Below are 12,222 nucleotides of genomic sequence, written 5' to 3'. Positions count from 1 at the left end.
AGTTGCATAGCATGCATCTTGGGACTTGCTGAGTAACAGCTACAAGGTTTTCTTCTCCTCTTTTCTCTTAACTTGTCACTAGTCCCTACACAGTTTTCAAAAGGACATTAACTACTTCAGAGTAGCCACAGGTCCTTGTGAAATCATCAAAATTCCTATCTGGAAGCTGCCAGCAAAGAAGTTTGCAAATTACAGTTAAAAATGTTGATTATTTCCCTAGTTCCTGAAACAAGTTTAATAGCAAAATAATAATTGTAATGTCCCCCCCCAAAAAAAGGGGGATTTTTTTTTCCTCAAATAGTGACAGTATCTCAAGATAATCATGCAATATTCCAAGTATCTCTGATGCTTTTTGACATAGTAGATTCTATATCAGCAATTCTCCTGAGCATACACGCTAAAGATAAGCAGCAAGCTCAGTAAGAGGCCTGTCAACCTTGCTATACCACACTAAAGTATTAATTACAATGTTTTCAGGAAGATAACTCACTCTTCCCAACAGCGTGGAAAACATAACAAAAAGAACAGTCAAGAAAACACTATATTGCCTAATTTTTACACCTAACCTGCTTCAGCTAATATTCCTTTCTACCTCAGCTTTTCCCTGTAATATAGATGGAAAGTAGCAATTAAAATGCAGTAGCACTTCTGCTTTAAATTGTTCTAAAACGGTTGCAAGTTTATTAAACATAATATAAAATTAGGGAAGTGCAACTTTGTGTGATCTTGTACAATACTTTCAAACTATTTGTGCACAGAGCTACTGACACATTACTCCTGACATGTAATCCTTTCCCAAAAAAATGTAAATACTGAAAACAAACCTCAATCCCTTTCTCTCGTAACAAAGTTTCTCACTGTATTTAGCATGTCAGAAAACACAACTTCAGCTACAGCAGAGCATTCCACAGCTGCCTGGACAAAGGACACACAGCAAGTGTTAAGTATTAAACCAACACAAACAGCGAATTGATTTTACAGAAGAGCTTTTTAGAACTTCAAAATGGAGGAAAAGAGGCAGGAAAGGGGAACTACGAGAACTGAACTGCTTTGTCCTTCTCTAGATAAACGATTTGACACTAGCTGCACATGACAGACCAACATAAGATGTTAAAATTCTGTTAATTAATAATGAGTAATGATAATTATGAGTTTCAATAGGAAATAACTTCCAAAGTCCCAGGAGTTAAACCAGGCTGCTGGAGTTAAACCACACTGCTCAAAATACACAGCTAACTGCCATTTCCATGCAAGTTAGCACTGACGTTACTGTTAGTACATAGTATTCTTGAAGTGACTGTAAATGGCTGAATCTTATCATTTGATATGCAAAACTTTTTACTGAGTGCATATGCTCCCAATATGTATGAATTAAGATAACATGTAAAAGCAACTTTGCACTCTCAACGTCACGTCCCCCAAGTACAGCAGCAGCTTGCCAACTTCTAGATGAATCCAATCCATCTTCTTAGCCAGAAGCCTTTCTCCTCCAGGGCAGCCAGCCGGCCAGAGGGGACCCCTTTGCCGAGGGGTGCCCACCAAGGGTGCAGGAGAGGAGGTCTCCCCATGCTTTGGAAATCCAGACACATGCCAAACGCATAAGCCATCTGAAATCCTGTGGACGTATTGCCGCACAGTACACAGGCAGCAGTCATACACCACAAAAGGTTTGTTTGTTTTTTTTTTTTTCTTGTGCCCGTCCCCAAACTGGCAGAAGAATTTGTTTTCCAAAAATTGCAGTTCCATAGGGAAACCATTTTCTCAGTGAACAGCTGAGATGTTCACATGGCGCATTGTAACAGAGATGATAAAAAGTGATATTGGAGGATTTCAATATTTTCCAAAGGGTAAAAATTTGAATTTAACAATAGGATGGTGTCACACTCTCTTCCATCTCCAATTGCAACCGGGAGCCCTATCCAGAAGCCAGGCACACCTTCAACTCGCTGATGGAGGAATGTCAACTTTAGCTGGTACAATTGCACGCAAGATAGCCTTTGCCAAGCCTTTGCTTGTAGGCTTGGTAAAGACAGAGTGCAAGAACAATTACCCATAAACAGTGCAAATTAGCTCATAGGCTTGTAAATTGGGCAAATAAAACTTATGCTTTCGTGCCAACACTGAGACAGATTTAGGAGTGGGAGGGGAGGAGGTACTTCACTGCTATGGTTCAACTTCCAGATTCCCAACTGTTCCAGGCACACCAGCATTTCAATGAAGCCAATAAGCTTTCCTTGGTTTTTAACATTTCCCCAACTTCAGATCTCAAACTCATGAATTTCTATAAACCTGGGGAGAAAAAAAAAAAAAAAAAAACAAACAATGCCTGGTAAAACTAAAACCAAAAGATTCCAATTTTGCAGGTGACAGATAAGGAATTTAGAAAAGAAAAAGCCCACACAACCCTACATAAATCAGCCGCTATCTGTCCCTGTAACGTACTCCAGCTTTAAAAGAATGTGCTGATTAAAATGTAGGCACTCACTTTGCTAATGCCTTTTTTTTTTTCCTGCTTTTCTCTCTAGTTTGGGCTAAGTCAAAATTAAAAAAAAAAAAAATAAAATAATAATTAAAAAAAACACCACTTTTATAAATGCACCATTTCAAAGAGCAGGTCTGGGGAGCAGGAGGAGGCGAACGGACCCCACTGAACCGAACTGCTCCGTGCCCACCCCTGGCAGCGCAGGGCCCGAGCGCGGAGCCGGAGCCGGAGCCCGGCCGCCTGCCGCCCCGCTCCCCGCGCCCGTCAGTGTTCTCCACTGCCACCTGCTGGCCTCAGCCCGCGGACGCTTTTAACCGAAATGGTTATGGAAGTTCTGTTTGTTTGTTTGTTTTGGGGTTTTTTTTGTCTCAGTTGGAAGCGAAGGGTAAAGAGAGAGAGGGAAGTTAAAGGTGGTCTGGAAAGAAACTCGGTAAGGGAAGAAGAAAAATATATCAGTTCTTGATGAAGTTTGAATATTGTATTTTTTCAGACTTCCTTTGCTTCCCTCACCCCGCAGAAAAAAAAAAAAAAAAGAGGAAAAGGCTTCAGTAGAAGGAGTGGAGGCAGACAAAAGTGCTTTAGCTGCCTGGCTGAGGCCAGACGGGGTCCAGCAATGCAACAAGATGACAAAGTCTAAGACCACTGCTAAGAAGCATCTTCCCCAGGATAAAGCAGCTTCATCCATGCCAAAAACAAAACAAAAAAAAAAATCGAAAAATACACCAAGTACCTATAACTTTTGTGCTCCACAACAAGTCCAAAAGCCAACACTCTGCATGCTGGGGAGAGCTCATCCGGATATTTACTTATCTGCTGACCTCCACAAAAGGGCCCCTAGATGGGCCCTACATGGGTTGCGTTACCACGAGGGGATATGTTGATGGTCATACAGGGACAACGTCTATGGCTTTCAACCAACTTCATGGCTACACGAGGCAAAATCCAGCAGAAAACTTAAATCTCGCTGCAGCAGGCAATGTCCCCCCATCCACACAGGTCCCAGCTAGTCAGAAAAAGACAGCATGGAGACAAAACCGCAAAGCCCTTCAGGGCCATACTCAAATGGCTAGAAAAGAAAATTGTGCTTTCCTGCCAGGTGGGGAGAACCAAAGCATTCACCTCAAGTCTTTTCTTACAGCTTCTTCTCCAATACTTTTTAGTCATACTATCTCCCTGCACTTGGCCACCAACCATTCACAAATGGGATGTGCTTCTGTAAACATGACAGATTCAGTTTTAAAGCAAGCTACACCGTATATAAAATTTTAAATTCCATGAGAAATGAAAGCTCTGTGTCAGAAAATACACAAAATTGTATGCATTATATACAAAAAACAAAAACATCATTTTCAGCTACATTTCTTTTGGTTGTACTTAATGATACTTACGACAACTACCCAAGGCTGTAGGTCAACAAAAAAGATATAGAATTTGTATGTGCAACACCTGTGAAGCCATTTAAACATCTGGCAAAAATACTATTGTGGTTACATTTCAAGTCACTGTTGCATTTATATTTAGTTCACAATAATTACACAGAAAAGTGTTTTTCTTACAAAAACTCTACTTTTCAAAAAAAAAAGAATTTAAAAACATATCTAATAAGCATCTGAAATGTTTGATGTTTTTCCAACATAGGCTGCTTATGTAAACAGATTTTATAACAACGTTGCATGTAAAATAAAATGTGACCAACTTTGTTTGTTAGAACAATTTACATGCACTTGCGTGACACCATCCTATGAGCAACTTAACTCTGCATTCCTGTCCAAACAAATCTAATCTCTTCCTTACAACAAGCGCTCCAGAGCCTTCAAGTTGATTTTACCCAAGAGTATTTCTGGGCTATCTTTGGAATGCTGGCGGGGGGGCAGCAAGGAGGGAGTGGAAGAAACACAAGCAAGTAGTAATCGAATATAGATGGCAGTTAAACCTCAAGCGTTTACCAAAAAATTATACCACTCCTTATAAATCACTGCTTGGCTAACACTGACCTTCACTAAAATGTTTACGAAGTTAATGCTGTCCTGTAGATTCAACCTCTATGAAAAATGGCACGTTCACCTCCGCTACCAATTTATGTTATTCCATCCATATGTGCTTGCACATTGGGTCATAAATTATGAGCTCATAACCCGCTGTACGTGCAGCTTTCGTATTTCCTATAAAAACTGCTACTTACAAATAGTCAGGCAGAGGCTTTCTACCAAGACTCCTTTAAAAAAAAAGAAGAGATTTTTAATCTGAAAATAAAGATCAGGAATTTCATGTCTTAACTCAGATGAAGATTGACTGGAGCTACTGATCCAGCTTGTCCTGTGTTTCGGATCATAAGCTTTTTAGAGAAAGGAAATTAGACTCTTTTTTTCAGAAAATAGCCATTCACATTTACAATTCTACAGAAATGACAAACAGCAGGCATACCAGTTCCCTCAGAAACCGCTTCGTTATAAACATTTAAAAGTTTCAATCAGTTTAAAGTTTTAATTTGTGCCAAAACTTTGTAGTAATGTAGTTTAGGTTTGCTCTTTGTCTTTACTATCACCAACACTGATAGTAGAATATACTATAAAAGCCTCTCACTTTCTACCGCTTGGAAGTTATGAAACTTGGTAACTTGAAAATTTTACTCCATTATTTTCAAGAACAGAATTCAAATGGACGAGTCAAAAGATATAAAACTGAGAGACATAAAAATATTTTCTCAAAAGGTTTCTTCCACAGAGAATGTGTAGCAGTCAGTGAAGAGGAAGAAAACCCCTTAATTGGTTTCGGTTGGAAGTCTTCCTCACTGCACGCTCAAAAGAGAGAATGAGTCTACTTGCAATGAAGCACCAGTCCATTAATCAGAACTAAGTAGTTTAAAGTGACTACTTTTCAACAAAGATCATCTGCTCCTCTAAATTCCAAAAGGTTGTTTGTAGCCAAGGCTTATAAGTACCTGTGATTTCTAGTCTTCTATTACCTCTAACACAGACGTTTTTCATTTGTAATATTAAGATTACAAAATGTATTTGTTATGTAAAGTGTAATCAGCTTCATCTTTTTTTCCCCCCGATGTGCATTCTGTTACTTGTTTGCCCATATTCTCCAAAAGAATATATTAAATCCCAAAAACCTAATTTAGAACCAGGAAGGTTATAACATAAAATGTCTTAGCTTTCATAAAGCATTCACGTTTTATCAATGGCTGCAGGAACATTATAAGTAACTTAAATAAATCCTAACAGTCTTGTCCTCCTTCCGTGACTTGAACAAAGTGATCTAAATAGATGTAATGACCAAAAAAATAATTAAATAGAAAGAGTGAGAAAATGAAGGCATCTAGTCCAAGATCTCCCATAAGCATTAAAGTAATACCTTACATAATAGTAGTGGACAATTACTGTAAAGCTTAACTCTTGCGAGATACAGAACTAACTTTGATCTTTCAATGAGATTGAGGATGAGGACGATCTAAAATTCTAGCTCTAGAAGTAATTCTGTAGCAACATATTAGTTAAAAAGACCGTACTTAAAATGCTTGCTGCTCTATCTATCCAGACATTGACCTCACCTTCTTCACAGCCTCTTTGCAACCATCTTGCAAGAAACTTACGAAGTCTCCTGACATAGATCCCATTTTCTTAGAAGTCTCACTGGGAGAAAAGCTGAATGCTACAATTAACAGAGACTTGACATTAACTTGGAATTAGTCTTCCGTGTGTATTATAAATGCTAAGCAGCAAAGTGCTGTATATTTAGACAACAAAAGACAAAAGCATGTTTAACATCACATTAATATACTATTTCAATGTGAAATAGACTGTCACAGACTCAACTGATACTTCTCCAACTCTCAGACACATCACGATGTGTCTCCTTACCCTCCCAGTCAAGATATCCAAGACGCAGACTGTACTTGCAAGCATAACAACCTCTCCAAGCTACACTTACCTCTTCCTAGAGAACCCTTTTATTTTCCACAACTGCAAATTGGAGATGAATGACTCAGCCACAAGAATAAGTCAACACCACTCAGATTCTCATTTGTCTACAGAATATAGAATGTTCGTACAAAATCTTTCTACTGTTTGTTCTAGATATAGCCAACTATTTAAACAAAACTAAAAAGCAAAAAGGATTCAACTATTTATCTTCACATCCACTTTCCTCGTTTACAACGAGATCATTCAGTAGCTTTTAAATAAGATTCTTTTCTAAATGCCCTTGAAGCATAAAGTCCAATTCTGAGCTTAGGCACATGAACATATAAACTTAAAATTCATGTGATTAAGCCAGAGAAAAAAAAATATTGAGATTAAAATAAAACAAATCCAGGCGTGGCCTAGCAAAATCAGATATTCTTATGTATTTTTGTTCCCAAGGTCAGTACTAAATAAGACACAAGCTATTTCCTGACTAATTTTCTATAAAGTAAACTTTAAAGGCCACAGCAGCCACTAGTGAATGGCTTTTTTATTTATTTAAATAAATAAAATATAAAAACAAAAAACCCATAGCTCTAGTAAACATAAACGTAGTAGCATGTTAATTGGTAATACTGCTGTTGGTATCACAAACAGGCAGTATAGACATTCCCTAACCATGTATTCCCGTTAATAAGACTATCAAGATTACTTTAATTAGTATCACTTGTCGGCTTCAAACCCTTTCAAATAAATTTAAAAAAAAATAAAATAAAAAAGAACCAGTACGTCACATGCAAATTCTGCAGTTAGAGACAGTCGCACTTTTTGTTCCATGCAGTTAATAAGCTCTCGGGTTTTAATCACATAACGCTACCCCTCCTCAATCTCACCAAGAAAAATATAGATCTGTTCCAAGTGTTATACTTACAATCTGGTTTGTATCTCCATCAAAACAGGCACGGAACCCATAAAATTAAATTGTGACTGGAAAAAGCAGACTGTATCTCCACACAACACTGACAGGACGAGGAATTCAGAAAACAGAGCCTTGAAACCACAATAGAAAGAATAATTTGGAGACAATAGATGTTGATCATATGTGTCTTTAATGCCGTCTAATAATACTACACATGTAATTACAGTGGAAAGATATAATTAGGATGATTTATTTAGAATAGGTAGCACTTTCGGTCTTTCATGAAAAAGAAGGCACCAACCTACAGTGGGAATTTACAGATCTGCTTTTACAGAAATATTCTCTGGTTTCAAATTCCTGCAGAGAAATCACTGTAAAATCCTGGATGGTATTAGTCCCATCCAAGAGGAATCTCAATGTTACCTTGAGTAAAAAGAAAAAAATGAAGTTGTTTCACTTCAGCTATTTCATTAACCTGCCCTTTCCAAGTCTCCCAGCATTAAATTAGTAACATCAGTAACAGACCGCCTCCCTGTTTGCTTAACGCTGTAACAGGACTACTTAGGAGAAGAAAAATTGCAACCAAAAAATGCATCCAAAGTGCTGGCACACCAACTGTAGTGTGTTCATGTTTATAAAAAGGTTTCCAAATGCTAACCAAGAGAAGTTACAAACAGCCCAACTACTGTTAAATAATTTATAATAGGGGAAAGCAGGCCTTTTAAATTGAGTCCAGAAAGGAATGTAGATTTGATTACCAATTCTGACCTTCTATCACCTGAAATCACAGGAGAAAAATAACATCACAATTGCAAGCATGCAAAACCCTTTACGGTAACATTATAGCTTTTACGAGCAGTTCAAAACAGGTATTAATGAATTGTCAAGAAGGCTACAAGAGACATTAGACAGCAGCTTAGGGATGTTTTCACAGCATAGGCTTGCAGAGGGTACTGGCATTTCAGTTGGTCAAGCCAGCGTGCGGCTGAATACAGGAGCGCTAAATTTCTTGGTGTACAACCGGTGGCAGTGAACATTGCGCAGTGTTTCAGGATGAAATAAATTGCATCTTCTCCCTGGGAGCCTGTGTAGGATTCCGGAGGATTTCCAACCTTTTAGCTGCAGCTGTAGCTGTGGGGAGCTCAGGGATACTGGGTAGGCACCTCACCCTTGCTAACCAACGTCAGGCAGTCTGCCCAAGATCAAGCAATGCACAGAGCCTCAACTCTGAAGTCCTACAAAGATACCTAGTCATATGTGATTGGGGGAAAAAATTAAAGAGCTGCTAGTAGATAAAGGGGAAGATGAAGGGAAACCCTAGGGGTGAGATTTGACATTAGTCACCCTTATCCAGTGGCCACACCAACTTGGGTGTCCTCACTGCATGCTGCCACTCGCGCCCACCTGAACCACAGTCACGGACCTGGAGTTCGCCAAGATCTAAGCTCGAGCCTGCGCTCCCAGCATTACCGCTGGCCCCGCTGCCGGCCGGGCTGTCCTGCCCTTGCGTTTCACCTGCCTAGCACCTCAGGGAATAGTTTCCTGCTGGATGATCAGGCTGGACTGGCAAACCCGGACCAGGCAGGTTTGTGCCAGAGAAAAGAGAAGAGAGGAACCAGGGAAGCGTCAATTCAGGTGAGCTGGCAAGGAACCAGCTCCTAACTTTACCTCAATAAAAACCCAGAAAAGAAAGACTACTTTTTATTTGAAACCAAAATGTGTTACTAACATTCTGAAGTTATCTAGGCAATGGTCACAGTCTGCTCGGGCATAAGGAAAAGCAAAAGCTAACCTTCCTTCCACATTCCATGCGTAGTGATAGAAGTACGCTTGGAGACGCGATTACTATAACCGCCTACTTTCCAGAGCACTAAACCTATATGTAAAGCTCAGCTTAAACTATATCCCATGACAGCCTAAAGCTACCATGAGTAATACTGTCTTCCACAGCTCAGAAGTTTGAAGCTTCAGCCAGTCTGAAGCCCTACTTTATTATTTGCAGAGTCTTCATAGGCAAGTTGGCTCCCATCCTCAGAGCAGGTTGAGCAGGAAGGTCACAGGCACTGAAGAAGACTGGAAAAAGCACAAATTCCTGGTCTCAGGGAAGCCCCATGCCTGCTGGGGTTTCCATTTCAGAGGAACTCCAAACCTTCAATAACTTGCCTCCAGGTGCTGGAAAGTTTCTGTCAGGCTGTAAGCAACCCTCCCATCAGCCTTCAGAAAGTGCCATAAAACTGGCTCCAAATTATACACTATCTATAACCACATGATGGGAGTCCAACTTGCAGCTGATTATTCCAGAAACGTGCAGAAACATAGCCACTGAATAAAATGATTTCAGCTTGCCAGCACGAAAAGCAACACTTTGTTTACTCATGCTTTGTCTTCTGCTTTCCCTTCTGTTTGCATTTGCAAAATCAATTAAAATATGTGCCCAAAAATTAGAAAATTGTGGTTTTTTTTAATAATATACAGAAAATAAGAAGAAAATAGTATATAGGGATACATACATGCACTTTACTGTTGACTTTTAAAGCAGTACGTGTCTCACGTAAAAGGGAGAAAGTGTCATGTTTAATTCACAGACTTGCTAGAGAAAGAGGAAGGTAGAGCTTCAATGAAAACAGGTATAACAATCTCTCGCAGCATTTCTTAGCCAATGCCTGAAAGATTTCTTGTTTAATTAAGGTGTTCCTGGAAACACAAAGGGGGAAATAAAGCACCAGTCTTCCTGAAGGCAAGGGGATTTTTTGAGTTTTTCATCTAACAGCGGCAAATGCTCTACAAAATTGCCACTCCACATTAGGAACCTGCACCAACCTTGCCTGAAAACAAAAATATTCACACTTCTCATTTCCCCCCTCCTCCTTCAGCTAGAAGTGTGCAGTATCCATAATGCATATGGCTCCACAGTGAACTGTGACTTCAGCGTACTACTTGACAATGAAGAAAGCCCCAAGGCCCGTATTTGTAAGAAAAAAGCAGATCATACTAATCTGGCTCTAGGAATTTAAAGATTGGTATCATATTGCAACTGGCTACCCACTTGAACGTAATTTCTCCTCAGGTTTTTCTTTCTACTTGAAGTGCCAGCAGTGTTAATCAACTCATTCAAGCAGCACATATTACCACTGCAGAATCCACAGAAAGCTCTAGATCCTGCACAGAGCTCTCTCAAATATACGAAACCACACAGAATTTAATTTAATTAGTTCTGACATCCTTCTAAACAAACCAGTTTCCACTAGCAAGTTTGAAGCCTACACACTGTATTCGAAATTATTTTACTCACACAGTCTTGAAAGCCTGAGAATTTTTGGTTCATTCGAAATAGTAAGCCAAAAAAATGGGAGAGATTTCCTTGGGAATGCAAGGAAAAGTTTTAACTGGAAACCACAAAATTTATTCTAACTGCTTTGGCTTGTCATGAAGTATTCACTGAACAGAGTTTGCTTAACTTTTCAAAGCACAGGCAGTCAGAAAGGAATAAGCAATAAACATCCTCTACAGGTGAAGAGTTTTCCTAGAAAATCCAGCAAACTGTAACAGTTTCAATTTCATTCAACAAGATGCAACACTGCCACTATTTAAAAAAAGGGATTCAAAGCTTTATGCAAACAAATGCCTTTTTAAAAAAAAAAAAAAAAAAGAAATCCCCTCTCTTACTGTACTATGTCATATCTGATCAGAATTTGACCCCTGCTTAATTTCGTTTTTGTTTTAAAACGGGGGAGGGAGGGCATTAAGAACAAAACACACAAAAAAAACAGCAGCACCTTACTAAAAACAGTCTCCTTGCTTTGGTGCTTCCATTGTTCTCGGCCTTCTCATTCTTTCCTAATTTCCATTAATATTGCATGTTTTACCTATTTAAAAAGGATAAAACTATATACGCACAGGGGACATCAGGGTGGGGACACAACACTGCAATCACAAAGGTCACAAAGATCGGACCTATGCAACCCTGACCTGAACACATTCTAGATGGACTATTCCTTCAAATATGAAAAATATGGTATTATTTGCCATCTTCTTTACGTGTAGTGAGCATCCCATGGCAGAAAGCATCTTCTGCAAAGAAATCACTATGCAATTGTGTGCCAGTTAAAATAAAGGATTAAGATTTCTCTTTTGCTTAATCTTCTAGTTAAACACTAATCAACACAATAACCAATCAAAATTACACTTCCATATTAAAACCTCACACTGAATCTACACTACGTTGTCTAGATACTGCAAAATTTTGTATTGATCATGTCTGAAACACCGACACTTCAGGTGCTCTACAAACAGCTCGCAGTTGTGCTACAAGGACAGTATTTTAGGATTGTAAAACAGACACAAGCTGAATGCTTCTGCTGAAAAAAAAATATACTTTGTGTGAAATAATTAGCAGTCTTAGCTATGATACCATTTAGAAAAGGGTAATGAGCATCTACCTCACCTAGTGACTTTGGTCACCAGGCAGCTGAGCAAGAATCATTACCATAAAATATGCTAAATCCATGGTTAAGATTAAAACTTAGAATGAAAGGGCTTTCCTTTTAAAATAAATAAATGCATACTTCTGGAACAGAAACTGCTTCTGTTGTAAAATCTAGCTTCACAAAAATCACTCCATTTAGCATAAATTAAAACCTACATAAACAGGTAAACTTTCTCAAATACCAAATATTTTTGAATACATTAGCCTAAAAATCTTTGGCAATATGAATAAAGCTTGTTTCTCACATATTAGTATACATCACATCAAATGCAACACACACAAAGGTGCTATTTTGTGGGTTATTTGGTTTTAGTGGTTTGGGAGAGGGGGCATGTTTTCTTTGGTAAGCATCAACTTGATTCTTGTTTTTTTTACTATGAGGTTTCCTATAACAACTTCAGAGCACAGAGCTTCAAGGAGACTTAAA

The 12,222-nt window shown here is 38.8% G+C and overlaps 1 protein-coding gene across 4 annotated transcripts in view; it reads right to left on the bottom strand.

Moving 5' to 3' along the window:
* The window catches only part of PTPRK (protein tyrosine phosphatase receptor type K), a 421,511-nt gene that overhangs the window by 389,323 nt on the left and 19,966 nt on the right, over positions 1 to 12,222 (bottom strand). The window lies entirely within an intron of this gene.

Source organism: Anser cygnoides, chromosome 3 (assembly GCF_040182565.1).
Source record: "Anser cygnoides isolate HZ-2024a breed goose chromosome 3, Taihu_goose_T2T_genome, whole genome shotgun sequence".
NCBI lineage: Eukaryota > Metazoa > Chordata > Aves > Anseriformes > Anatidae > Anser > Anser cygnoides.
Note: the sequence above shows the minus strand (reverse complement) of the source record. Positions and strands in the feature narration are given on the sequence as shown.